This window comes from Nycticebus coucang, chromosome 12 (genome assembly GCF_027406575.1).
Source record: "Nycticebus coucang isolate mNycCou1 chromosome 12, mNycCou1.pri, whole genome shotgun sequence".
Lineage (NCBI taxonomy): Eukaryota > Metazoa > Chordata > Mammalia > Primates > Lorisidae > Nycticebus > Nycticebus coucang.
Window position 1 is genome coordinate 81,355,135 of NC_069791.1, and position 24,435 is coordinate 81,379,569.

Here is a 24,435-nt window from a genome sequence, read left to right on the forward strand (position 1 = left end):
AACAACAAATGCTGTTGTGGATGCAAAGAGAAAGGAAAATTTATACACTGTTGCCTGTAAATTGGTATAACCTCTATGGAAAGTGGTATGGAGATACCTCAAAATAAAAGTAGACTTATTATTTTCATCCAGAAATACCACTAGTGGGTATTTACCCAAAGGAAAAAAAGACATTTTATAAAAAAGACACCTGCACACAAATGTTTATAGCATTACAATTCACAATTGCAAAGATGTGGAAACAACCCAAGTGCCCATCAATACATGAGTGAATTAATAGAATATGGTATATGTATACCATGGAGTACTATTCAGCCATAAAAAATGGTGAACTAGGCTCAGTGCCTGTGGCTCAAGCAGCTAAAGCACCAGCCACATACACCTGAGCTGGCAGGTTCAAATCCAGCCCGGGCCCGCCAAACAACAATGGCAGCTGCAACCAAAAAATAGTTGGGCATTGTGGTGGGCGCCTGTAGTCCCAGCTACTTGGGAAGCGGAGGCAGGAGAATAGCTTGAGCCCAGGAACTGGAGGTTGCTGTGAGCTGTGATGCCACAGCACTCTACCCAAGGTGACAGCTTGAGGCTCTGTCTCAAAAAAAAAAAAAGTGAACTAATACTTCTTGTATTAGCCTGGACAGAACTGGGGACCATTCTTCTTTTTTCATTTTTTTTTTTTTTTGAGACAGTCTCACTCTGTCACTCTGGGTAGAGTACCCTGGTGTCATAGCTCATAGCGACCTCAGTCTCTTGGCTCAAGTGATCCTCTTGCCTCAGCCTCCCAAGTAACTAGGACTACAAGGTGCCTGCCTCCACACCCAGCTGATTTTTCTATTTTTAGTAGTGATGGGGGGTCTCTACTCCTTGCTCTATGCTCTTGCTCAGGCTGGTCTCAAACTCCTAAGCTTAAGCAACCCACCTGCCTCTGCCTCTCAGAGTGCTAGGATTTCAGGTGTGAGCCACCATGCTCAGCTGAGACCATTCTTCAAGTGAAGTATCACAAGAATGGAAAAATGAACACTACATGTGTTCACTATTAAAGTGGAACTAACCGGTCAACATTTCTGTCCATAACATTCTGATCAAATAACTTTTAAGCTGGTGGCAGGGGAGAGGAGAGGATGGGTAAATTCACACCTAATGGGTACAATGCACATTCTGGATGAAGTGCACACTTATAACTTTGATTCAAACTGTACAAAAGCAATTTATGTAAATAAAACATCTATACTCCCATAACATTCTGAAGTAAAATTTTTTAATTAAAAAGAGAACATAGATCCCACTTCTCAATAGGAGGAGTGTCAAAGAATTTATGGCTATCTTCAATCTGCCACAGGATGATTTTTTCTTCTCTATGTATTTTTTGTATTTAAAACCTGTATACAAAAAAAGAGTGACTTCCATAATCATAAAGAAAAAATACCGACAGACAACAAAGTCTATACTTGTTAACAGATGAAGAAGATGAGGAAAGGAGGCCCAAGGTCATGGGCCAAATGAGAAGATACCAACCAGGATGTGGGGAGTAGTTTAGTAGGTAAGCTAGGTTTGTTTCATACTCTGACCACCACAGGGATCTAATCTAATATAGGCATTGAGGTCCCTCCTTGCCCTGAACGGTGGCCAAGTATCTGCTCTCTATAAAGATACAGGCAAAAATCACAGAATGGGCAACCTGCAGAGCTTTTCTCAATGAACTAATCAGGTGAGCACAGGTGGGTGCATACCTACAGGCGGCCAGCCATTCCCTCCCACTGGTCCCCCACTTCTACTCTTGATAAAATCTTACCTTTTTTAAAAAATGTTATCTTTTATAGCAATTACACTAGCAGAATCTGTGTGATGTAACTCTCCCTGAGACAAGGATTCAAGTTTAAGTAATTTATTTGGAAGATCATCCAGGGAACCCTGATGGGAAAGTGGAGAAGAGAAGAAGCTCATGAAAGATGTGTAATGAAATAAATTACCAACTCGGGCACCTGTAGCTCAAGCGGCTAAAGCGCCAGCCACATACACCAGAGCTGGTGGGTTCGAAACCAGCCTAGGCCCGCCAAACAACAATGACCACTACACCCAAAAAATAGCCAGGCGTTGTGGTGGGCACCTGTAGTCCCAGCCACTTGGGAGGCTGAGACAAGAGAATTGCTTAAGCCCAAGAGTTTGAGATTGCTGTGAGCTATGATGCCACGACACTTTACCCAGGGCAACAGCTTGAGACTCTGTCTCAAAAAAAAAAAAGAAAGAAATTAGCACTGCAGACAACTGGAGCTCAGGAAGCTGAGGGGAAAAGAAGCTAGATTCTTCTTTTTTTTTTTAGAAGCTAGATTCTTATCCTCAATTCACATAAGCTATGGTTGAGAGGTGCTCTCTGAAGCATGCTCAGTTCTCTGGTGCTCCCAGCCCTGTCCTGCACTCAGGCAGAGTAGGCTCCAGGAACCAGAGAAGGCCCTGAGGCTACAACAATGCCTCAGGGCAAAGTACCCACAATTTGCATGTGGGTACTCTTAGCTGGAAATCTAGCCAGCTTGTATGAGAATATTAAATGCTGGCAGGACATGGCAGGGCAACTACAGCATCTGCCGCAGCATATTTTTCCATAGCACTTATCATTATATAAAATTACGTTTTAGTTTTTTATTATCTGACTCCCCTTATATAAGCTCCATGAGGGTGGAAATTCTTGCATATCTTGCTCAGTCTATCTCCAGTGGACAAATAATGACTTGTTCATAACAGACACGCGATACAAATTAACTGAATGAGAGAGAAGATTCTGGAGAGACGGCAGGGTAGGCAGCACCAGAAATCCATCTCCCCACCTAGACAGCAATTGCACTGGCAGAATCTGTGTGACATAACTCTTTTGGAACTCTGGAGTCTATTCAAAGTCTCAAACTTCCAGGGGAAGACTTAGACATAAATTATGGTTAATTTTGGTCAATTTCAGCTCTTAACACTATAACAGTTACCAATCCCTCACCGACCAACCCCTTGGCAGGCAGCTGTGTGTGCATTCCCGGAGCAGCCTGTGCAATTTACAGAGCTAGGGCTGTCAATAAGACCCCTGCCCTCCAAATATCAGAAATTTGTGTGCTGATTATTGATTGCTGCTTCTGACCTCAGAAGTATAGACACTGAGCAGGACCATCCCCTCCCCCATTGTTGCAAGCCCTTCCTCTTCTGGCTGAAGAAATTTCCAGGGGATTTAAAGGACGAGAGCCTTTTCCTCCTTCATGTGTCTCTCTTTTTACATTCGGGAGCCAAACATTTAAGGATAGGACATTCAAAAGCAAACACATGTACACAAAAATTTAGAAAGTCACCACATCTGCCCAGGAAAAAGCACAGACTCAGAAAAGACTTGAGAAGACCTTATGTGTATACCTCAGGCTGATGTCTGGCACAGAGACAGCTCACTTCAATAAAGAAACAAAAAACAAAATACAACCAAAGAATAACAGAAAACTCTCAGAAAGGGGGAGAATCTGATTGCTAGAGTTATCACATTATTATATTCAAATGCCCAAATTTTCAACAACAACTAAAATAACCTGACAAGGCATAAAAGAAAAAGTAAAGTATGACCCATTTGAAAGGGAAAAAAAAGTAGAAACCTCCAGGAGAAAGACCAGACAGCAGACTAACTACACAAACACTTTAAAATAACAATCTTAAAGATGCTAATAAGAACTAAAGGAAGATGTAGATAAAGTCAAGAAAACAATGTATGAACAAAATAGAAATAGGCATAAAACCTAAAAAGGAATCATAAAAGAATCCAGGAGCTATAGTGGAAATTATTGAGTCTGAAAAGAAGAAAGAAAAAAGATTGAAAACAAAGTGAACAAGGGTCTAAAGGACCTGTGGGACACCATTAAGGGAACCAGCATATGCATCGTGAGAGTCCCAGAGGAGGAGAGAAAGAAAGAAGTAGAGAGGATATTTGAAGAAACAATGGCCAAAAACTTCCCAAATTTGATGAAATCATGAATGTTTATCCCAGAAGCTCAACTCCAAGTAGGATGAATGCAAAGAGATCCGCACTGAGACATGTTATAATCAAATTGTTGAAAGACAAAAAGAGAATCTTGAAAGCAGCAAGAGAGAAGTGATTTTGACAAAAGATCCTCAATAAGATTATCAAAAACTTTGGAGGCAAGAAGGTAATGGGTTGATATATTCAAAGAGCTAAAAAAAAAAAAAAAAAAAAATGACCCTGTCAACCAAGAATTCTTTCTCTGGCAAAAGTGTCCTTTAGGAATGAAGGATAAATTAAAATAATTCCCAGACAATGAGTAAAAAATAATAAATAAAGAAGAAAAATTAAAACAAAAACAATTTAAAAATTTTTTTTTTTTTTTTTTTTGTAGAGACAGGGTCTCACTTTATGGCCCTCGGTAGAGTGCCGTGGCCTCACACAGCTCACAGCAACCTCCAACTCCTGGGCTTAAGCGATTCTCTTGTCTCAGCCTCCCGAGTAGCTGGGACTACAGGCGCCTGCCACAACGCCCGGCTATTTTTTGGTTGCAGTTTGGCCAGGGCCGGGTTTGAACCCATCACCCTCGGTATATGGGGCCAGCGCCTTACCGACTGAGCCACAGGCGCCGCCCAACAATTAAAAATTTTTAAAGCAGGCTCGGCACCTGCTCAAGCAGCTAAGGCACCAGCCATATACTCCAGATCTGGTGGGTTCGAATCCAGCCCAGGCCTGCCAAACAATAATGACAATTACAACCAAAAATAGCCGGGCATTACGGTGGGCACCTGTAGCTTCTTGGGAGACTGAGGCAAGAGAATTGCTTAAGCCCAGGAGTTAGAGGTAGCTGTGAGCTGTGACACCATGGCACTCTCTCTACTCAGGACGACAGCTGGAGGCTCTGTCTCAAAAAAAAAAAAAAAATTTTTTTTTAAAGCATTAGAAGTACTAAAAATAAAGAAAAAGTAGAAAACTAGAAAAATAAAATAAATAAAAAGAAAACACAATAAAGAGGTTCTTATTTTTAAAAAATACATAAAAGAAAAAAGATATTCCCAAACAAAATTTAGAATTACCACAAAATTTCCATTACCACAATACTTAGCCTATAAGAAATGCTAACGAGAGTCCTGCAGATTGAAATGAATGGAAATTAGACAGTGTAAAATCATGGGGAAAAAATATTGCAATAAAAGTAAATACGCAGGCAAATATAAAAGCCAGCATCATTGTAACAATGGTGCATAACTCCACCTTTTCTATATGATTTAAGATATTAATATTTTTTAAGTTATTGGTTTGTTTTTGGACATATATGTATAAAGATAAAATTCTGTGACATCAACAATCCAAAAAGGTGGGGATAGAACTGTTAAAGGAGTAGACTCTGTGTGTATTATGAAAATTAAGCTGCTATAAATATGAATTAAAGTATTTTAAAATCTTAAATGTAATCCCCATAGTAACCACAAAGAAAATAGCTAAAGAATATACAAAAAAGGAAACGAGAAATTTAAACATTTCACTATAAAAAATCAACTAAATACAAAAGAAGACAATAATGCAAGAAATAAGAGACAGAAAAGCTATGAGACGTGTAAAAAAATAGCAAACTCACAAAAGTAATTATTTTAAATATAAGTAGATTAAAATCTCCAATCAAAAGACAGAGATTGGCAGATGGATAAATACATATGCTGTATTGAAGAGATTCACTTTTGATCCAACGACACAAATAAGTTGAAAGTAAAAGGATAGAAAAGGATATTCCTTTCTAATTTAATGTGTAGAACAACCAGACAGAACATAAGTAAGGCAACAGAAAACTTGAACAACACAATAAACCAATTAGATATAAGAGATATTTAAGCATCCCAGGCCCAACAACAGAATACACGTTCTTTTCAAGTACACATGGGATGTTTTCCAGGATGGACCATATGTTAGACCACAAGTTAAGTCTCAATAGATTTTAAAATATAGATTCCATACAAAGTGTCTTCTCTGACCATAAAGGACTGAAGTTAGAAATCAATAACAGAAGGAAAACAAGAAAACTCACAAATTTGTAGAAACTAAAGAATACACTCTTGAACAGTCAATGGATCAGAGCAGAAAGCAGTGGTTCTCAACCTTCCTAATGCCACAGCCCTTTAATACAGTTCCTGTGGGTCGCAACCCACAGGTTGAGAACCGCTAAATTATGGGCTGGATGCAATGACTCACACCTGTAAACCCAGCACGTTGGAAGGCTAAGACAGGAAGACCATGTGAGGCCATGAGTTGGAGATTTAAAAATAAGCCAGACATGGTGTCACATACCTATAGTCCTAGCTACTTAGGAAACTGAAGCAGGAGGATTCCTTGTGTCCAGGAGTTCAAGGTTACAGTGAGCTGTAATCATGTCACTGTACTGCAGGCTAGGCATCAGAGCAAAACCCCATCTCTTGAAAAAAGAAAAAGGAGGAAGAGGAAGTGGGAGAGGAGGAGGAAGAGAGGAAGAAGAGGAAGCAGAAGAATCACAATGGAAATTAGAAAATATTTACAGAGGAATGAAAATCAAACACCACATACCGAAACTTACGGCATGCAGCAAAAGCAGTGATAAAAGGGAAATTTATAGCTGTAAATGTTTATGCTTGAAAACAAGAAAGATCTCAAATCAACAACCTAAATTTACCACTTAACAAACTAGAAAAAGAACAAACTACACCCAATCAGAAGGAAGGAAATAATGTGATTAGAACAGAGATAAACTAAATATAAACAGTCAAGAAAACCAAAAGTTAGTTCTTAGAAATGATTAACAAAATTAATACACTTGTAGCTAGATGGACTAAGAAAAAAGAGAATACTCAAACTACTAAAATCATAAATAAAAGTGAGGACGCTACTACTAATTCTACAAAAGTAAAAAGGATTGTAAGAGTATTATGGGGGCTGGGTGTGATGGCTAACTCCTGAAATCCTAGCACTCTGACAGACCAAGGCAGGTGGATAATTTGAGCACAGGATTTCAAGACCAACTTGAGCAAGAGCTAGACCCCATTTCTAAAAATAGCCAGGCATTGTGGCCAGTGCCTATAATCCCAACTACTTGGGAAACAGGTAAGAGGATCACTCGAGCCCAAGAGTTTGAGGTTGCGGTGAGTTATGACACCACGACACTCTACGAAGATGACAGAGTACTGAGTATATGCCAAAAATTTGGATAATCTAGGTAAAATGAACAAATTTCTAGAAACACAAAACCTACCAAGACTAAACCCTGAAGAAAGAGAAAGTCTGAATAGAACTATAACAGTAAAGAGATGGAATCAGTCATCAAAAATATCCCACCAAAGGAAAGCCCTAGACTTGATGGCTTAAGCAATAATTTCTAACAAATAATAGAGAAGAACTAACACCAATCTTCTGAAACTTCTCCAGAAAATTGAAGAGGGGAGAATACTCCTTAACTCGATCTATGAGGTCAACATTACTTTGACACTAAAGTCAAACAAAGATATCACAAGAAAGAAAACTACAGACCACTCTCCTTATGAACTTTGACGTAAAAATCTTCAACAAAATACTTCTCAATTGAATTCAGCAGCAAATTAAAAGAATTATGCACCATAACCACGTGAGATTTATTCCTGTAATCCAAGGATGGATCAACATACAAAAATCAATTGATGCAGTACAACGTGGGGGAAAAACGATTGTCTCAATTGGTACCAAAAAAGCATCTAACAATTCAACAATCTTTCATAATAAAAAACTAGGAACAGAAGGAAACTGCCTTAACATAAAAACATCATATGAAAAACCCACAGCAAACATAATACTCAGAGGTGAAAGACTAAAAGTTCTCTAAGATTAGGAACAAGGTAAGAATGCCCACTTTTACTCAACATAGTACTGGAAGTCCTAACCACAGCAATTAGGCAAAAACTAAAAGGCATCCAAATTGAAAAAGAAGAAGTAAAATGATCCCAGTTTGCAGATGATATGATCTTATATGTAGAAAAACCCATGGGCGGTGTCTGTGGCTCAGTGAGTAGGGCGCCGGCCCCATATACTGAGGGTGGCGGGTTCAAACCCAGCCCCGGCTGAACTGCAACAAAAAATAGCCAGGTGTTGTGGCGGGCACCTGTAGTGCCAGCTGCTCGGGAAGCTGAGGCAAGAGAATCGCCTAAGCCCGAGAGCTGGAGGTTGCTGTGAGCTGTGACACCAAGGCACTATACATGGAGCAACAAAGTGAGACTCTAAAAAAAAGAAAGAAAGAAAAACCCAAAGATTCCATAGGCTCAAGCGGCTAAGGCGCCAGCCACATACACCTGAGCTGGCGGGTTCAAATCCAACCTGGGCCCGCCAAACAACAATGATGGCTGCAACCAAAATATAGCTGGATGTTGCGGCGGGTGCCTGTAGTCCCAGCTACTTGGGAGGCGGAGGCAAGAGAATCGCTTGAGCCCAGGCGTTGGAGGTTGCTGTGAGTTGTTATGCCACGGCACTCTACCCAGGGTGACAGCTTGAGGCTCTGTCTCAAAAAAAAACAAAAAAACAAATCAGTCACAGCCAGACATGGTGGCTCACACCTGTAATTACAGCATTTTGGCGGGTCAAGGTGGAATGATCACTTGAGCCCAAGAGCTTGAGGTTACTATGAGCTTTGACCATGCCATTGCAGTCCAGCTTGACAGCAGAGTGAGACTGTTTCTAAAAAACATATTAAAAATAGGCCAGGCACTGTCACTCACACTTGTAATCCAAGTGCTTTGGGAGGCCAAGGCAGAAGTATCACTGAGGCCAAAGATCACTGAGTGCAAGACCAGCCTGGGCAATATTACAAGACCCCAGTCTCTACAAAAAAATTTTAAATTAGCCAGTTATGGCGGTACATACCTATAGCCCTAGCTACTTAGGAGGCTGAGGCAGGAGGATCGCTTAAGCCCAAGAGTCCAAGGCTGCAGTGAACTATGATCCTGTCACTGCACTCCAGCCTGGGCAACAGAGCGAGATGCCATCTGTTAAATAAGTAAATAATTTTTAAAAAATCAATTGCATTGTAGCTGGGTGCAGTGTTGTTCACCTGTAATCCCAATTACTGGGGAGGCCAAGGCAGGAGACTAAAGCAGGAGGATCACTCGAGCCCAGGAATTCAAGGCCAGCATAGGCAACATAACTAGACATGGCTCTACAGTCTACACCATGTATAAATAAATAAAATAAAATAAAACTGTAAGAAAAAAATTTGCATCTCTATACATTCATAAGAACCAGCTGAAAGGAAATTAAGAAAACAAATTCACTTACGATATCAGAAAGAATAAAATACTTTGGAATTCACTTCAACTAAGAAGATGGAAGTCTTGTACAATGAAAACAACAAAATGTTTCTGAAAGACATTAAAAAATCATTATTAAATGGAAAAGTATCCTGCTCATGGGTTGGAAAACTTAATATTGTTAAGATGTTAATACTACCCAAAGTGACCTATAGATTTCATGCAATCCCAATCAAAATCCCAATGATGGTCTAGGTGCAATGGCTCATACCTGTAATCCCAGCACTTTGGGAGACTGAGGAAGGAGGATAACTTGAAGTCAAGAGTTCAAGACCAGCCTGAGCAATATAGTGAGACACTACCCCTCCCCGCATCTCTATAAAAAGTAGAAAACTTGTCCAGGCATGGAGACCCATACATGTAGTCCGAGCTACTTGGTATGGCTGAAGCAGGAGGATCACTTGAGCCCAGGAATTTAAGGCTGCAGTAAGCTAAGATCATGCCACGCCGTTGTACTCCAGCCTGGGCAACAGAGTATTTTAATAAAATAAAAAAATTTTTTTGTAGAAATAGTAATATGCATTATAAAGTTCTTAGGAATTTCAAGAGATCATGAATAGGCAAAATAGTCCCAAAAAAGAAGAACAAAGCTGGAGACCTCACACTTCCTGATTTCAAAATTTAGTACACTACTTGGAAGGCTGAGGCAAGAGAATCGCTTAAGCCCAAGAGTTTGAGGTTGCTGTGAGCTATGACACTACAGCACTCAACCAAGGGCAACATAGTGAGACTCTGTCTCAAAAAAAAAAGAAAAATCAAAATTTAGTACATTTGAAGCCAGCTTGATCAACATAGCAAGATTCCATTTCTTTGAAAAAAGAAAAACAAACAAAAGCTTAGTAGAAAACTACAGTGTGGTACTGGCCTAAAGACAGACGTAGAGACCAAGGGAACAGAACAGGGAGTCCAGAAATGAACCTTCACATATATGTTCAAATGATTTCAACAATGGTGCCAAGAACATTCAATAGAGTCTTTTTCAACAAATGATGTGAGGAAAACTGAATATCCACATGCAAAAGAATGAAGCTGAATTTTTTTTTCTGTTTTTTAAGTTGGATTCTTACCTAACATCATATACAAAAAGTTAACTCAAAATAGATCAGGGACCTGAAAATAAAAGTTAAAATTATAAAACTCTTAGAAGAAAACAAGTAAAATCTTCATGACGTTGGATTTGGCAATGAGTTCTTGGATGTGACACCAAAGGCAAAACAAAAGAAAAAATGGGCAAATTGGACTTCATGAAAATTAGTAACTTTTGTTCATCAAAAGACATTATTGGCTCGGCGCCTATGGCTCAAGCGGCTAGGGCGCCAGCCACATACACCGGAGCTGGCAGGTCCGAATCCAGTCCGGGCTGGCCAAAAAACAATGATGATAACCAAAAAATAGCTGGGTGTTGTGGCGGGCACCTGTAGTCCCAGCTACTTGGGAGGCTAAGGCAAGAGAATTGCTTAAGCCCAAAAGTGAGCTGCAACGCCACGGCACTCTACCCAAGGGGACAGCTTGAGACTCTGTCTCAAAAAAAAAGACAATATTGGCTCTGCGCCCGTAGCACATTGGTTACAATGCCAGCCACATACACCGAGGGTGGCAGGTTCAAATCCAGCCCGGAACTATTAAACAAAAATGACAACTGCAACCAAAAACAGCTGGGTTTTGTGGCAGGCGCCTTTAGTCCTAACTACTTGGGAGCTGAGGCAAGAGAATTGCTTAAGCCCAAGAGTTTGAGGTTGCTGTGAGCTGTGACACTACAGCACTCTACATAGGGTGACATAGTGAGACTCTGTCTCAAAAAAACCCAAAACACTATCAACAGAATAAAAAGACCACCCACAGAAGGAGCGGAAATATTTGCAAATCATGTCTCTGATAAGGGACTAATGTCAAGAATATACTTAGAACTCCTAAAACTGAACAACCTCCAAAAAACAGACTAATTCAAAAATGTGAAAAAGACTTAAGTAGACATTTTTCTGAAGAAGATATACAAATGATCAATGAGCACATCATGAGGGAAATGCAAATCAAAACAAAGCTACCTCACGCCCATTAGGATGTCTACTATTTTGTTAAAAACAAAAAATAAGTGTCAGCAAGAATATGAAGAGATTGGAACTCTTGTGCATTGCTGGTGAGATCATAAAATTATGTAGCTGGTATGGAAAAGTTTGGTAGTTTCTCAAAAAGTTCAAGATAGATTCTCACATGATGCAACAATCCCACTTCAGGTATGCCCACAAGAATTGAAAGCATGGTCTTGAATATGCATGTTCATATCATCAATAGCCAAAAGTAGAAGCAACCCAAGTGCCCACCAAAACATGAGTACATAAGCAAAATCTGGCATATATATAGTAGAATGGACTATGACTAGTACTCAGCCTTAAAAAGGAAAGGAATTCTGACACATGTTACACCGTGGATGAACCTTGAGGACACTATGCTCAGTGAAATAAGCAATTCACCAAAGACAAATATTGTATGATTTCACTTATATTAGGTAAATAAAGTTAAAGTTAAATTCATGGAAACAGAAAGTAAAATAGTGGTTGCCAGGGGCTGGGAAGAGTGGAGAATTGGGAATGACTGTTCAATGGATATAGAGCTTTAGTTTAGTAAAATAAAAAGGGTTCTGGAGATACATGGTGGAGATTGTTGCACAATAATGTCAATGTACTTAATACCACTGAATTGGGTGGTGCCTATGGCTCAAGGAGTAGGGTGCCAGCCCCATATACCAGAGGTGGTGGGTTCAAACCTGGCCCTGGCCAAAAACTACAAAAAAAAAAAAAAAACACTGAATTATACACTTTAAAAATGGTTAAGATGGCAAATGATATGCTATATATATTTTGCTACAATAAAATTTGGGGAAAATATTGAGTAAATGAATGAGGTAAATGAATGGAATGAAAAAATAAACTGGACCCATTCAAGCTCTTCCAGTAGGAATCTGGACAAAGAACTAAGATCTACTTCTTTTCTCATGAGGACAGACAAATGCTCATCATCCCTAATTATTAGAGAAATGCACATCAAAACCACTTTGAGATATCACTTATCCCCCTCCCCCCCAGGGAGAGTGGCCTACATCACAAGGTCCCAAAGCAACAAATCCTGACATGGATGTGGAGAGAAGGGAACACTCCTGCACTTTTGGTGGGACTGCAAACTAGTACAACCTTTATGGAAAAAAGTATGGAGAGTCCTCAGAGAACTAAAAGTATCATTGACCTTCCATTTGATCCTGCAATCCCATTACTAGATATCCACCCAAAAGAAAAAAAAAAGTCATTTTATCATAAGGACATTGCACTCAAATGTTTACAGCAGCCCAATTTACGATCACAAAGATGTGAAAACAACCTAAGTGCCCTTCAACTCATGAATGGATTGATAATGTGATATATGCCTGCAGCTAATTCAGCTAACCATGCTCCTTTCCTCATGGGGGGCCTGGTGTGCAATGGCTGCAAACCGTAGCCTCCTTGGTAGGGTATGCAGCCTGCTGTTTGTACGGATTGTTCTAAGAGACCTTGGAGAAATTCCTTTCCAATATATGTTCATGTGTTAGACCTGGTGCTGTCCCCAGTCTAGGGTCCAGACAGGTATGGGTGGGGCCTTTGGAAAGCCCCAGGGCACCAGAATGAACAGGGTTCACATTGGCCAAGTCATCTCGTCCATATACACCAAACTACAGAACAAGGAGCATGTAATTAAGGCCCTGTGCAGGGCCAAGTTCAAGTTTCCTGGCCACCAGAAGATCATGTCTCCAAGAAGTGGGGCTTTACCAAGTTTAATGCAAATGAATTTGAAGACATGGTGGCTGAGAAGTGACTTATCCCAGATGGCTGTAGGGTCAAATACATCCCCAGTCATAGCCCCCTGGACAGGTGGTAGGGACTTATGCTACCCCTTCATTTGCAACTACTAATAAATTCTACTTCCAGTCCAAAAAAACATAAAAATAACAGTGTGGTATATATATATCATGGAATACTATTCAGCCATAAAAAATGGAGATTTTGTATCTTTTGTTAAAACTTGGATGGATTTGGAGGACACTCTCCCAAGTTAAAGTATCACAAGAATGGAAAATCAGGCATCCCATATACCCAGTACTAACTTAAAACTTGTAAATTAACAAGGTACACACATGAGAAAAAACCTGAATTTGGGGCTGGGCACTATGGCTCACGCCTATAATCCCAGAACTTGAGAGGCCCAGGTGGGTGGATTGCCTTACCTCACCAGTTCAAGACCAGCCTGAGCCAGAGCAAGCCTTGTCTCTAAAAATAGCTAGGCGTTGTGGTGAGCACCTGTAGTCACAGCTACTTGGGAGGCTGAGGCAAAAGGATCACTTGAACCCAAGAGTTTGAGGGTCCTGTGAGCTATGACACCATAACACTCTAACCATGGCGACCAAGTGAGATTCTATCTCAAAAAAAAAAAAAAGAAAACTCAACTAAATGCAAGAACAAAGCTGGGTGCGGTGGCTCAGACCTGTAATCCTAGCACTCTGGGAGACCAAGGCAGGTAGATTGCCTGATCTCAGGAGTTCAAGACCAGCCTGAGCTAAAGCAAGACTCTAAAATAGCCAAGGATTGTGGTGGGTGCCTGTAGACCCAGCTACTCTAGAGGCTGAGGCAAGAGGATCGCTTGAACCCAAGAGTTTAAGGTTGCTGTGAGCTAGGATGCAACGGCACTCAACGCCAGGGTGACTGAGTGAGACTCTCTCTCTCTCAAATAAATAAATAAATAAATAAATAATAAATGCAAGAACAAGGCAGGAGGTTTGATAAGTTCCCTCTTGATGGTACAATGTAGGGGTAATATAGCACACTTCCTGGATGAAGTCCACAATTACAACTTGGACTTTACCTGACAAATGCAAACAATGTAACCTAATAGTCTGTACCCTCATATTAATCTGAAATAAATAAATAAATAAAACGAAGATCTACTGGGTAGAAGACACCCAGTTAGGCTGAAATCTCAGGATGTGGATTTGGAGCTGGAGAGGATTTGTATAAACTAAAATCATAAGTAAGCGGGAGAAGCTGGTTATTAGAAAAAGAAGATCACAACTGACTTGCAGGGCGGCACCTGTGGCTCAAGGAGTAGGTTGCCAGCCTCATATACAAGAGGTGGCAGGTTCAAACCCAGCCCCAGACAAAAAATAAATAAATAAATAAACAAAATAAAATAAAGGAAAATAAATAAAAAAGAAAAGAAATTTAGAACTGACTTGCAGAGAGAGGTGGAGACAGCATGTGTGGAAAATAGTATAGTCCCCAGAAGAAAGAAGAAAAGTGCCCTGGATTTGCTTCTGAATCAGATGAGATTTCAAGCCAGATTGTGGGTTTCTGTATCAATAAAGATATGCTGTAGTGATAAACAATGCCAAAATCTCAGGGGCTAATAGAAAAGTTTACTTCTCATTTGTCTAAAATTCACTTTATTTCTGAGAAACTTCCAGACAGCTGTCCTCCATGGGTTATCTCAGAAATCCAGTCTTCTTTGCATCACATTTCCATGTTAACATGTGCCTCCACGGGCACCAAGACAGAAGAATAAGAGCACGAGAACCATGTTCACGCTCTGAATGTTTCTTCCTGAAAGTCACGTACATCACTCTGCTCACGTTTCATTGGCTAAGATTAGTCACATGTCCAGATCCAACTTCAGGGAACAGGAAAGCCTAATTAGGAAGTGGTGACACCTATTATGGAATTCTAACTACAAAATATCCCGAACTTGAAATAATTTGAGTGAACCAGTCTTCCTAACAGCAAGTCTAAATAGAACACAAAGCACCTTGTGGGGAATTCAAAGGTAAAAGCAACCACCATTTGCCTAGTGCTTGAGAACTCACTTTCATAGATATCATCTCTTCTGATACTGGCGCTCAAACTCTAAATCAGATGTTATTATAAATTATAATTGTCATTTTGGGGGCAGAAGTTCTTCTATTTAGTGTAGTCAAATTTATAATTGATCTTTTCTGTCACTTGTTTAAGAAATCCCCAAAGTTAAAAAAATTCTTCTCATCAATATATTCTTCTTCTCCTGGGCTCAAGCGATTCTCCTGCCTCAGCCTCCCAAGTAGCTGGGACTACAGGCACCTGCTACAACACCTGGCTTTTTTTCTTTTTTTTTTTTTGGTTGCAGCTGTCATTTTTGTTTGGCAGATTTGAACCTGCCAGCTCAGGTGTATGTGGCTGGCATTTAGCCGCTTGAGCCACAGGTGCCGAGCCTTTTTTCTTTTCTTTTTTGAGGCAGAGCCTCAAGCTGTCACTCTAGGTAGAGTGCTGTGGTGTCACAACTCTCGGCAATCTCCGACTCCTGGGCTTAAACGATTCTCTTGCCTCAACCTCCCAAGTAGCTGGGACTACAGGCAACTGCCACAACATCCGGCTATTTTTTAGTTGTAGTTGTCATTGTTGTTTGGCAGGCCCAGACTGGATTCGAACCCACCAGCTCTGGTGTATGTGGTTGGCGCCTTAGCCATTTGAGCTACAGGCGCCAAGCCAATATATTCTTCTAAGATACTTCTTTTACTTCCATTTTTCCTTTTTCTTTTTTTGTAGTGCCTTTGCCCCCCAAAACACTGGGATTGTAAGTCCAGCATTTTACATCCATCATTTAAGTTCTTGTTTTGTGTAGAATTGATTTCTAAGGCCAGGCCTGATGGCTCACTGCTGTAATCCTAGCACCCTAGGAGCAGAGATGGGTGGATTGCCTGAGCTCAGGAGGTCCAGACCAACCTGAGCAAAGTAAGACCTCCATCTCTAAAAATAGCCAGGCATTGTGGTGGGTGCCTAGAGTCCCAGCTACTCAGGAGGGTGAAGCAAGAGAATCACTTGAGCCCAAGAGTTGAGGTTGCTGTGAGCTATGACAGCACAGCACTCTTCCAAGGGGTGACAAAGTGAAACTCTGTCTCAAAAAAAAAAAAGAATTGATTTATACCTGCATGTAATGCAAAGTAGGAAATCCAATTTTGTTTTTACCCACATGAATAATTTTCTATTCCATTTTATTGGACTGCATTCTTTTAAAATAAGCTTTTAGAAAGAAATTTTAGTTCCCTTTGTCAAGCTTTTTTGTTTCTTGCTCTTATATTATCCACCCAAGTCAATATATAGCAAGATTATAGTATTACAAATCACTGTTGGTGCAATTATTTTCTCAGTCTGAGAAAATCTTGATGCCCACAGTTTATAGCCCAATGCTCTGAGCAACTGCTCCAAAGAGAAGAATTTTTTTGCCCACTTATTGTCTCCCAAAAAGCAAAAATGATGTGTAGCAGTAATATCCAGTCCTAACTCTATTCCCTACTTGAGGTAGACTCAATGTATCATTTACAGAGGGCATGAAAATCTAAGCCCATTAATGGACAGCTTAGAATTAGAACTAATCTTGTTCTAATTCTAAAAGAATTCTAAAAATTATTCTAAAAGAACAAGATAAACATATAAAAATCTAACCCATTCAGAATCTAAGACAATGAGGTGTCAAAAAAGAAAAAGCAACCCATTTCTTATTCAGCAGTGGTAACAAATCAGAAAATATAATAAGAAAAACTCCCTTTATAACATGAAAAAAGCTCTAAAGTACCTAAGCACAAATCAAACAAGAAATATGTAAGAACTATGTGTTTTTACATTGTTAGTCTTTCCTGAAGGGCATAAAAGAATAAAGAAATAAATTGTAGTGGAGTGGCGTTCCCTGCCTCCGCAAGCCCGCGCTATGCCCCTGCACAAGTTCCCTGTCTGCCTGTGGAGGCGGCTGCGGCTGCGGCTGCAGCAGGGCATCTGTGCGCGCCTGCCCGGGCACTACCTGCGTTCGCTTGAGCCGGCGCGGATGCCCGCGCCTGTGCACTATCCGCCGCATGGGGCCAGGTTCAGGGTTAATCCCAAGAACAGGCAGCGGGAGCGCGTGGAGGTTGTGCCCATTCCCATCTACTACCCCCCGGAGTCACAGCAGGGGCTGTGGGGCGGCGAGGGCTGGATCTTGGGTCACAGATACGCCAACAACGACAAGCTCTCGAGGAGGATGAAGAAGGTGTGGAAGCCATAGTTGTTTCAGCGAGAGCTTTACAGTGAGATCCTGGACAAGAAGTTCATGGTGACTGTGACCATGCGGACCCTGGATCTCATCGATGAGGCCTATGGATTTGACTTCTACATCCTCAAGACCCCAAAGGAGGATCTATGCTCCAAGTTTGGGATGGACCTGAAGCGAGGGATGCTGCTAAGGCTTGCCCAACAGGACCCCCAGTTGCACCCGGATGACCCTGAGCAGAGGGCGGCCATCTATGACAAATATAAGGAGTTTGCCATCCCAGAAGCAGAGGCAGAGTGGGTTGGGCTGACGCTGGAGGAGGCTGTGGAGAAGCAGAGGTTTCTGGAAGAGAAGGACCCTGTCCCTCTGTTCAAAGTCTACGTGGAAGAGCTACTCCAGCAGCTTCAGCATCAGGCATTGGCGGAGCCCGCAGTACAGAAGAGAACCAGCCGGAAGTGACCACAGGGACCTTCCCTGGACACAGAACCTGGGGTGTACAGGCTATCTGTGGGCAGTGGGTGAATCCTGGCCATACAGCTCCTGGGCTGGGTTGGCTTTGCAGAGGCTCCTCCCAGAGGGGGTCCCACCCTCTTTATGTTCACAGCAGGACCAAGACTGAGTAAAGTCTGAACCAAGCTCTGTGTGCTGCTTTGCTTGGAAGACCAGAGTTCTCTGGTGGTCCTGGCCATGTGTGATGTCTGACTTCAGCTGCCAGTCCCCACCTGAACTGTGGAGACCAAGGTTTGATGTGTTTTCCTGCTCTCTGGGAAAAGGCCCATTGTAGCTGAAGGTGTCCTGGGGTACAACTGATGGTACTTGACTCCTCCCTGGGGCAGGCCTGGCTCTGGAGGGACTAAAAGAGCTCCTGGTGGTGAACCAGGAAGTGGAGACCTCAGAGAGCCTTCCTGTAGCTGCTACTTGAATCAGGTGCCTCTATCAACGTCATCCTATTGCAGTTATGCAGGAGGTGGGGGCCACATGACTTGGGCAACTTTGGTATCTTCTTTTCAGTAACCCTGCCTGACCTGCTAGATGGAGGTGTGCCTCTCAATCAGATGCCAAGCTCAGAACTCTAAGGTGGTTCCTGCCCTGAGGTTTAGGGGTGCCCCAGTTCTCTTCCTGACCCCTACCTAAAAGTCCTGAGGGTTGAGGCCCATTCTGTTTTCAGGGAGAACAAGGAGGGCTTTACGTGGAGGAGGACAAAGTGTTTATTTGTGTCCCCAGCGCCCAAGCTATGATCACAGCTGATGTCAAGAGGGTGAATTGGCGGCACCTTGTCTGATGTGGGCCTGGCAGCTACTGAGGGGCACTACATAGCCCATAGGAAGGTCAGGGTGGGTGGGGACCTACCTGCCCTGGGGCCAGCTGGTGGGGGGAGTTCCTTGTGAGGCTGGCCATATACCAGTGTTATCTTGTGTGATACCCCTGCTCTGTAAACTTTTTAAATTAAAAAAAAAAAAATTACAAAAAGTAGACAATGCTCAATAAAAAAAAAAAGAAAGAAATTGTATTCATGGATGACAAGACTTACCATTGTAAAATTATCATTTCACCATTAGATTGCTCAGTAATTTAGTGTGATCTCACCCAAGAGAATTCTCATAGGATTTGACATGCTGATTCTAAAATTCACTACAAGACAATGCACAGGAATAGCTAGAAAACAGTGAAACGTACCCTATTAAATCATGTCATTCCATAACTAGACATGCCCTATCAAAGCAATATCCTAAAACTATAGTAAGTAAAAGTATGGTGTTGGTTCTAGAATAAGATATAAGACCAGTAGAAAGAATTCATAGTATATGCGTATGTATAAATACAAAAATTTGAAATTTCCATCAGAAATATGTTTCTCTTCGTGAAAAAGCAAACATCTAGCACTCTGAGATCCCAAGGTGGGAGGATTCCTTGAGCTCAGAAGTTTAAGACCAACCTAAGCAAGAGCAAGACCCCACCTCTACTAAAAATAGAAATGTATCCCATATGGCGACCCATGCCTGTAGTCCCAGTTGCTCAGGAGGCTGAGGCAAAATGATCGCTTGAGCCCTGGAGGTAGAGTTGCAGTGACCTAAGATGATACCTCTGCACTCTACCCAGGGTGACAATGTAAGGCTCTGTCTCAAAAAAAAAAAAAGAAAGAAAAAGAAAACAAACCCTTCTTTGATCCCACTTCCCCATCAACCGCTGCCACTTTTTTTTATTTTGCTTCCTTTTTGCAAAACTTCTCCAAAACAGTTGTCTATGTTTGCTGCCCTGTTCCACTCCTCCCATTCTCCCCAATCAAGCTTTTGCCTAACTCTACTCCACCTAAACTAGTTTCATCAAGGTCACGTCAGCAAGGATACATAGGTAACTCTAGTGCTCAGTTGTCAGCCTTCATCTTTTTTTTATTTCAAATTATTAAGGGAGTACATATGACTTGGTCACATAGTTTGCATATGTAAGCTTAAAGTCAGAGTTACGCTTCATCTGAAGTGACTCAGCAGCAGGTTTGGACATCGACTACTGCTTCCTAGAACAAACTCATTCATTGGCCTTCAGCACCCAGCCATCTCCTGGCTCTCTTCTACCACCCTGGTCCATGTTCCTCAGTTTCAGTTTCTTTTGCTGATTCTCCTCTTCTGCCCAACATCTTAAGGAGGATCTCAGAACTCTGTTCTTGGAGTTCCTTTTATCTACCCTCAGTCCTTATGTGGCCTCCTGGTTGTAAATATCATCCATATGCTGATAATTCCCAGGTTTATGTCTCTGTCTTAGACCTCTCTCCTAAGCTAACTGCCCACTAGCTGTCCAACTGCCCACTAGCTGTCCAACAGACATCTCAAACCAAGTTGGTCTAAAACGGACCTCCCCAAGCACTTCCAATCTGATTCCACCTCAGCTGGCCCCATGTTAGTGTCAAGTACACAAGACAAGGCCAGGCCAACCAAAACCTGAGTGGTCTGACCAGTAAAGACACAAAGAGCTGTTTTGAGGTCCAGTTCATTACTACTTACATAGGCAGCAAAAGGAAAAGTAGCCAAAGTTCCCCACAGTTCTAGTTTAGTTCCATCCATCAAAATGGATGGAAAAGGAGTAGGGACTATCCTAGACCGCAGCTTAAGCAATTTTAGTCTCTGGTTCTATTCTCAGGGGAACTGGTGGGGGGAGGAAGGGAACTAAACAGAAAGCCTCAGACCTTGTCATAACTTAGGAGACCATGAGAGAGTATCTCATGACAGCCTCTGAAAGGAGGTAGGGAGGTGAAACAGGAGATGGTCCTGGAGCAGCTCCTCACAGGCCTCCCATCCTCTGTTCAGAGAGGATCATGGGTGTTCTGCCAAGACGCAGTTTGCCTGTGGTTCAAGCCTTTGTCTCTGTAGCCTATGTAGATATATACCAGGTTGCCAGGGTGCCGTGGTAGAGCTATTTCCCTATATTCATTTGGTCCATGACAAAACTATCCTCCAGTTGTTCACATCAAAAGTCATCAGAAACTGCTACATCTCTGCCTTCAGACTTATCCAAAAAATGACGACTTCTCACCAACTGCCCTGTTAACAAAACCGTGGAAGTTTCCTTGGAAAGAGGCAACTGTAGTGGCCACTTTCCATGCCCAACTGCTTCTATACTTGCCTTCCTCCAAAGCCAATTTTCAATACAGCAGCCAGAGAAATCTTTTCAAAACACAATGCATATGATGCCTCTCCTCTGCTCAAAGCCTTGCACAGTCTTCCACCTTACTGGAGAGTAAAAGCCAACCTCTCCACAATCTGTAAGCCTGTGTGGTCTGTCATCTCACACCCTATCCTCACCTCTCTGAGCTCATCTCCTTTCCTTGGACCCCTCTCTCTTTACACTCCAGCCATAGTGTTCCTCAAACAGGCCAGGCACACTTCCATTGTTAGGTCACCAGATTGGCTGTTCCCTCTCACCAGACTATTCTTCCTCTAGGCATCTGCAGGCTCACTCTCTCACCTTCTTCAAATAAGTGGGTTTTGCATCAACGTGACTCTCTATACTCAAATTCGCAAATCCCCTTTGCTGTTTCTTCTGTCAATTTTTTCTAGCTTTGTTCTCAAGGGAAGAAACGTATCAGGATCTCTGCATCTCCTATTGTCCTGCACAGCACCCAGGATCATGGCTTCTCTCTTCCCAACAGAATTTCTCAGACCCAACTCTCAAAGTCTCTTTCCTCTACCCATACAAAAAAAAAAAAATCATCTCTGTCTAACCTCCTCCAATCTGCAGACTCATCACACTCAAAGGAACTTGCCACATGGGATCCACCCTCTTGAGAAGGTTCCGGGAAGTACAAAAAAGAAAATATTATATTTCCATTGTTTTGGATTGCCAAGAAAAGTTCCATCTGAATGTCATCCTCAGCTATATTGTTAAGCATTTGGGATCTGAGGTCAGACTAAGGGGATTTAAATCCTAGCTCTATAAGAATGTGACCTTGAGCTTTCTCGTCATCTGGAAAATGGAGGTAATAATAGTCTTAACATCTTGGGGTTGTGTGACAATTAGATGAGGTAATAGATGTCAAGTACATGCAGTGAATATTCTACCAACTTGGTCTCAGGTTGATCGATGTTATGGCTAGCCCAGTGCCAATGACATATAAAGGCTAAATTGGCTCACAATGTTGTTTCCTCACTTGGAAGCATTCTAGACTGCTTTGTCTGCCCCCTCAATTGTCTAAGCAGGGGCCACCGGTGGGCAGGCCAAAGAAACAGTTCTATCATAGACTTTGTGGTAGTCTCCCGTGTTACCACTAAAGGTCATGCTAAAAGCACGGTTAGCCAGAGGTCACTTACAGTGCAGGGACAATCATTTCACCACCCCTAAAACAGTTCTTCCTGATTCTTACCCTTGAAAGCAGAAGCAGCCCAGGGCCTAACCGGAGCAGGACAGAGGTTAAAGCTGCTTAATGCCTGCAGTAAGTTATTTGTTACTCAATCCAGGCCATTTTTCACATGTTCTGTGGTTTACCCAGAAGGCCCTAAATGATGTGTTACTTTCAAGTTTATGTTGGTTGTTTGTACCCTCACACTAACCTGAAATAAATTTACTTCTCAAAAATAAATAAATAGGGGCAGCGCCTGCACCTCAGTGAGTAGGGCGCCGGCCCCATATACCAAGGGTGGTGGGTTCAAACCTGGCCCCGGCCAAACTGCAACAAAAAAATAGCCGGGCACTGTGGCAGGCGCCTGTAGTCTCAGCTACTTGGGAGGTTGAGGCAAGAGAATCGCTTAAGCCCAAGAGTTGGAGGTTGCTGTGAGTTGTGATGCCACTGCACTCTACTGAGGGTGACAAATGAGACTCTGTATCTAAAAAAATAAACATAAATAAATAAATAAATAAAAAGTTTTTGTAAGGGTGGAGCACGGTGGCTCACACCTGTAATCCCCAGCACTCTGAGAGACTGAGGTGGGAGGATTGCTTGAGCTCAGGAGTTCAAGACCAGCCTGAGCAAGAGCAAGACCAAGACCCCATCTCTACTAAAAATAGAAAAATTAGCTGAGCATCATGGCTAGGGCTGATAGTCCTAACTCCTTGGGAGGCTGAGGCAGGAGAATTGCCTGAGCCCAGGAGTTTGAGGTTGCTATGAGCTATGACACCACAGCACTCTATCCAGGGTGACAGAGTGAGACTCTTTCTCAAAAAAGGAAAAGGTTTTGTAAGGATTAAGTTAACAAATAAATATCAAAAACTTAGCACAGTGCCTGGCATGTAAGATATGCCCAACAAATGATAATTTGTATTGGTGGAGATTAAGGTTCAACTGCTGTAACAAGGCCCCAAATCACAGAGACTTAAACCAGACCGCCCTGTTGACAGCCAAGCATAAGCAGTCCCCACAGGCTGTAGAGGACCCACGGTGTTGGAAATCCAGGCTCCTTCCTCTGTCATCCCAAGGGTTTTGTCCTCACACATTTGGTCAAAGATGACTCACCACAAAGTCCACCCTCTGCCAGGAAGAATAAAGACAGGCAGTAGTGGGCATGCCTCTTTCCTTTAAGCATGTGACCCAAAAGTTGCACACATCATTTCCCCTCACATATTGTGGAGCATCTGGTCACATGATCATGCACAATTGCAAGGGAGGTTAAGAACTGCAGTCTTTAAAGAGCCATGTGGGCTCAGCGCCTGTAGCTCAAGCGGCTAAGGCACCAGCCACATACACCAGAGCTGGTGGGTTTGAATCCAGCCCAGGCCCCCCAAACAACAATGACGGCTACAACCAAAACAATGGCCAGGCGTTGTGGCGGGCGCCTGTAGTCCTAGCTACTTGAGAGGCTGAGAATCGTTTAAGCCCAGGAGTTGGAGGTTGCTGTGAGCTGTGATGCAACAGCACTCTACCCAGGGTGACAGCTTGAGGCTCTGTCTCAAAAAAATAAAGAGCCAAGTGCCTAGCTAAAATTTGGGGTTGCATTACTAATGGAAGAAGAGAAGAGCTTACCAGGAGACAATTAGCTCTCCCTGCCACATTATCATTTATCATTACTCTAAATGTCCATCTTGTACAGTATGACAAAGTAACAATGATCCTTAGGCATCCTTGACCTGACCCATCCAGCTGTCACTTTCAGCTTCAAGCCCTTTCTATCCAGGGCTTTACAGACAGGGATGATTGGTCTGTATAGGCAGTGGGGAGAGAGTTGGAGAGTTGGGTCTGGGCAATTCTGTTGAGAAGACAGAAGCCGTGATCCTGGGTGCTGTGTTAAACAACGGGAGATACAGAGCTCCTGATACCTTTGGGGAAAGGCTACAGGTATGAGAGCTTTCCTCTGGAAAAAGTTATGCGGCTTAAATAAAATGGGAAAATTGAGGGATAATAGGAGCTTCCTGGTTCCACAGGAAGGAGCACAAAGGTTAGAGAAAGGGCTGAGGCAGCATCCCCCAGGGAAGGCAGGCATCCCTCGCTCCCAGGGGCTCCTCTGGCAGCAGAGAGAGCCATGGTAAAGCTAAATTATACCCCAAGGACAACTTATACCCCAGTTTCTGGGACGTGCAAGCAAGAGATGGAGCCAGCTTGGACACTAGGGACACTAGGGACACTTCTGACCA

General features: G+C 42.3%; 1 protein-coding gene, 1 non-coding gene and 1 pseudogene across 3 annotated transcripts in view; 2 read left to right on the forward strand and 1 right to left on the reverse strand.

Annotated features, from left to right (window-relative positions):
- The window catches only part of ITGAM (integrin subunit alpha M), a 59,992-nt gene extending 53,633 nt beyond the window's left edge, over positions 1 to 6,359 (reverse strand). For both annotated transcript variants that reach the window (XM_053555024.1, XM_053555023.1), the window contains exon 1: positions 6,299 to 6,359. The gene's annotated coding sequence lies outside the window, so the exon portion shown is untranslated. The remainder of the gene's footprint in view (positions 1 to 6,298) is intronic.
- Positions 6,360 to 12,727: 6,368 nt separating this feature from the next.
- On the forward strand, positions 12,728 to 12,863 carry LOC128562966 (small nucleolar RNA SNORA70). The gene has a single exon (XR_008373650.1). It is a non-coding gene; the product is annotated as a small nucleolar RNA SNORA70 (small nucleolar RNA).
- A 4,171-nt stretch (positions 12,864 to 17,034) lies between these two features.
- On the forward strand, positions 17,035 to 18,014 carry LOC128561227 (39S ribosomal protein L28, mitochondrial-like; annotated as a pseudogene).
- The last annotated feature ends 6,421 nt before the right edge of the window (positions 18,015 to 24,435 follow it).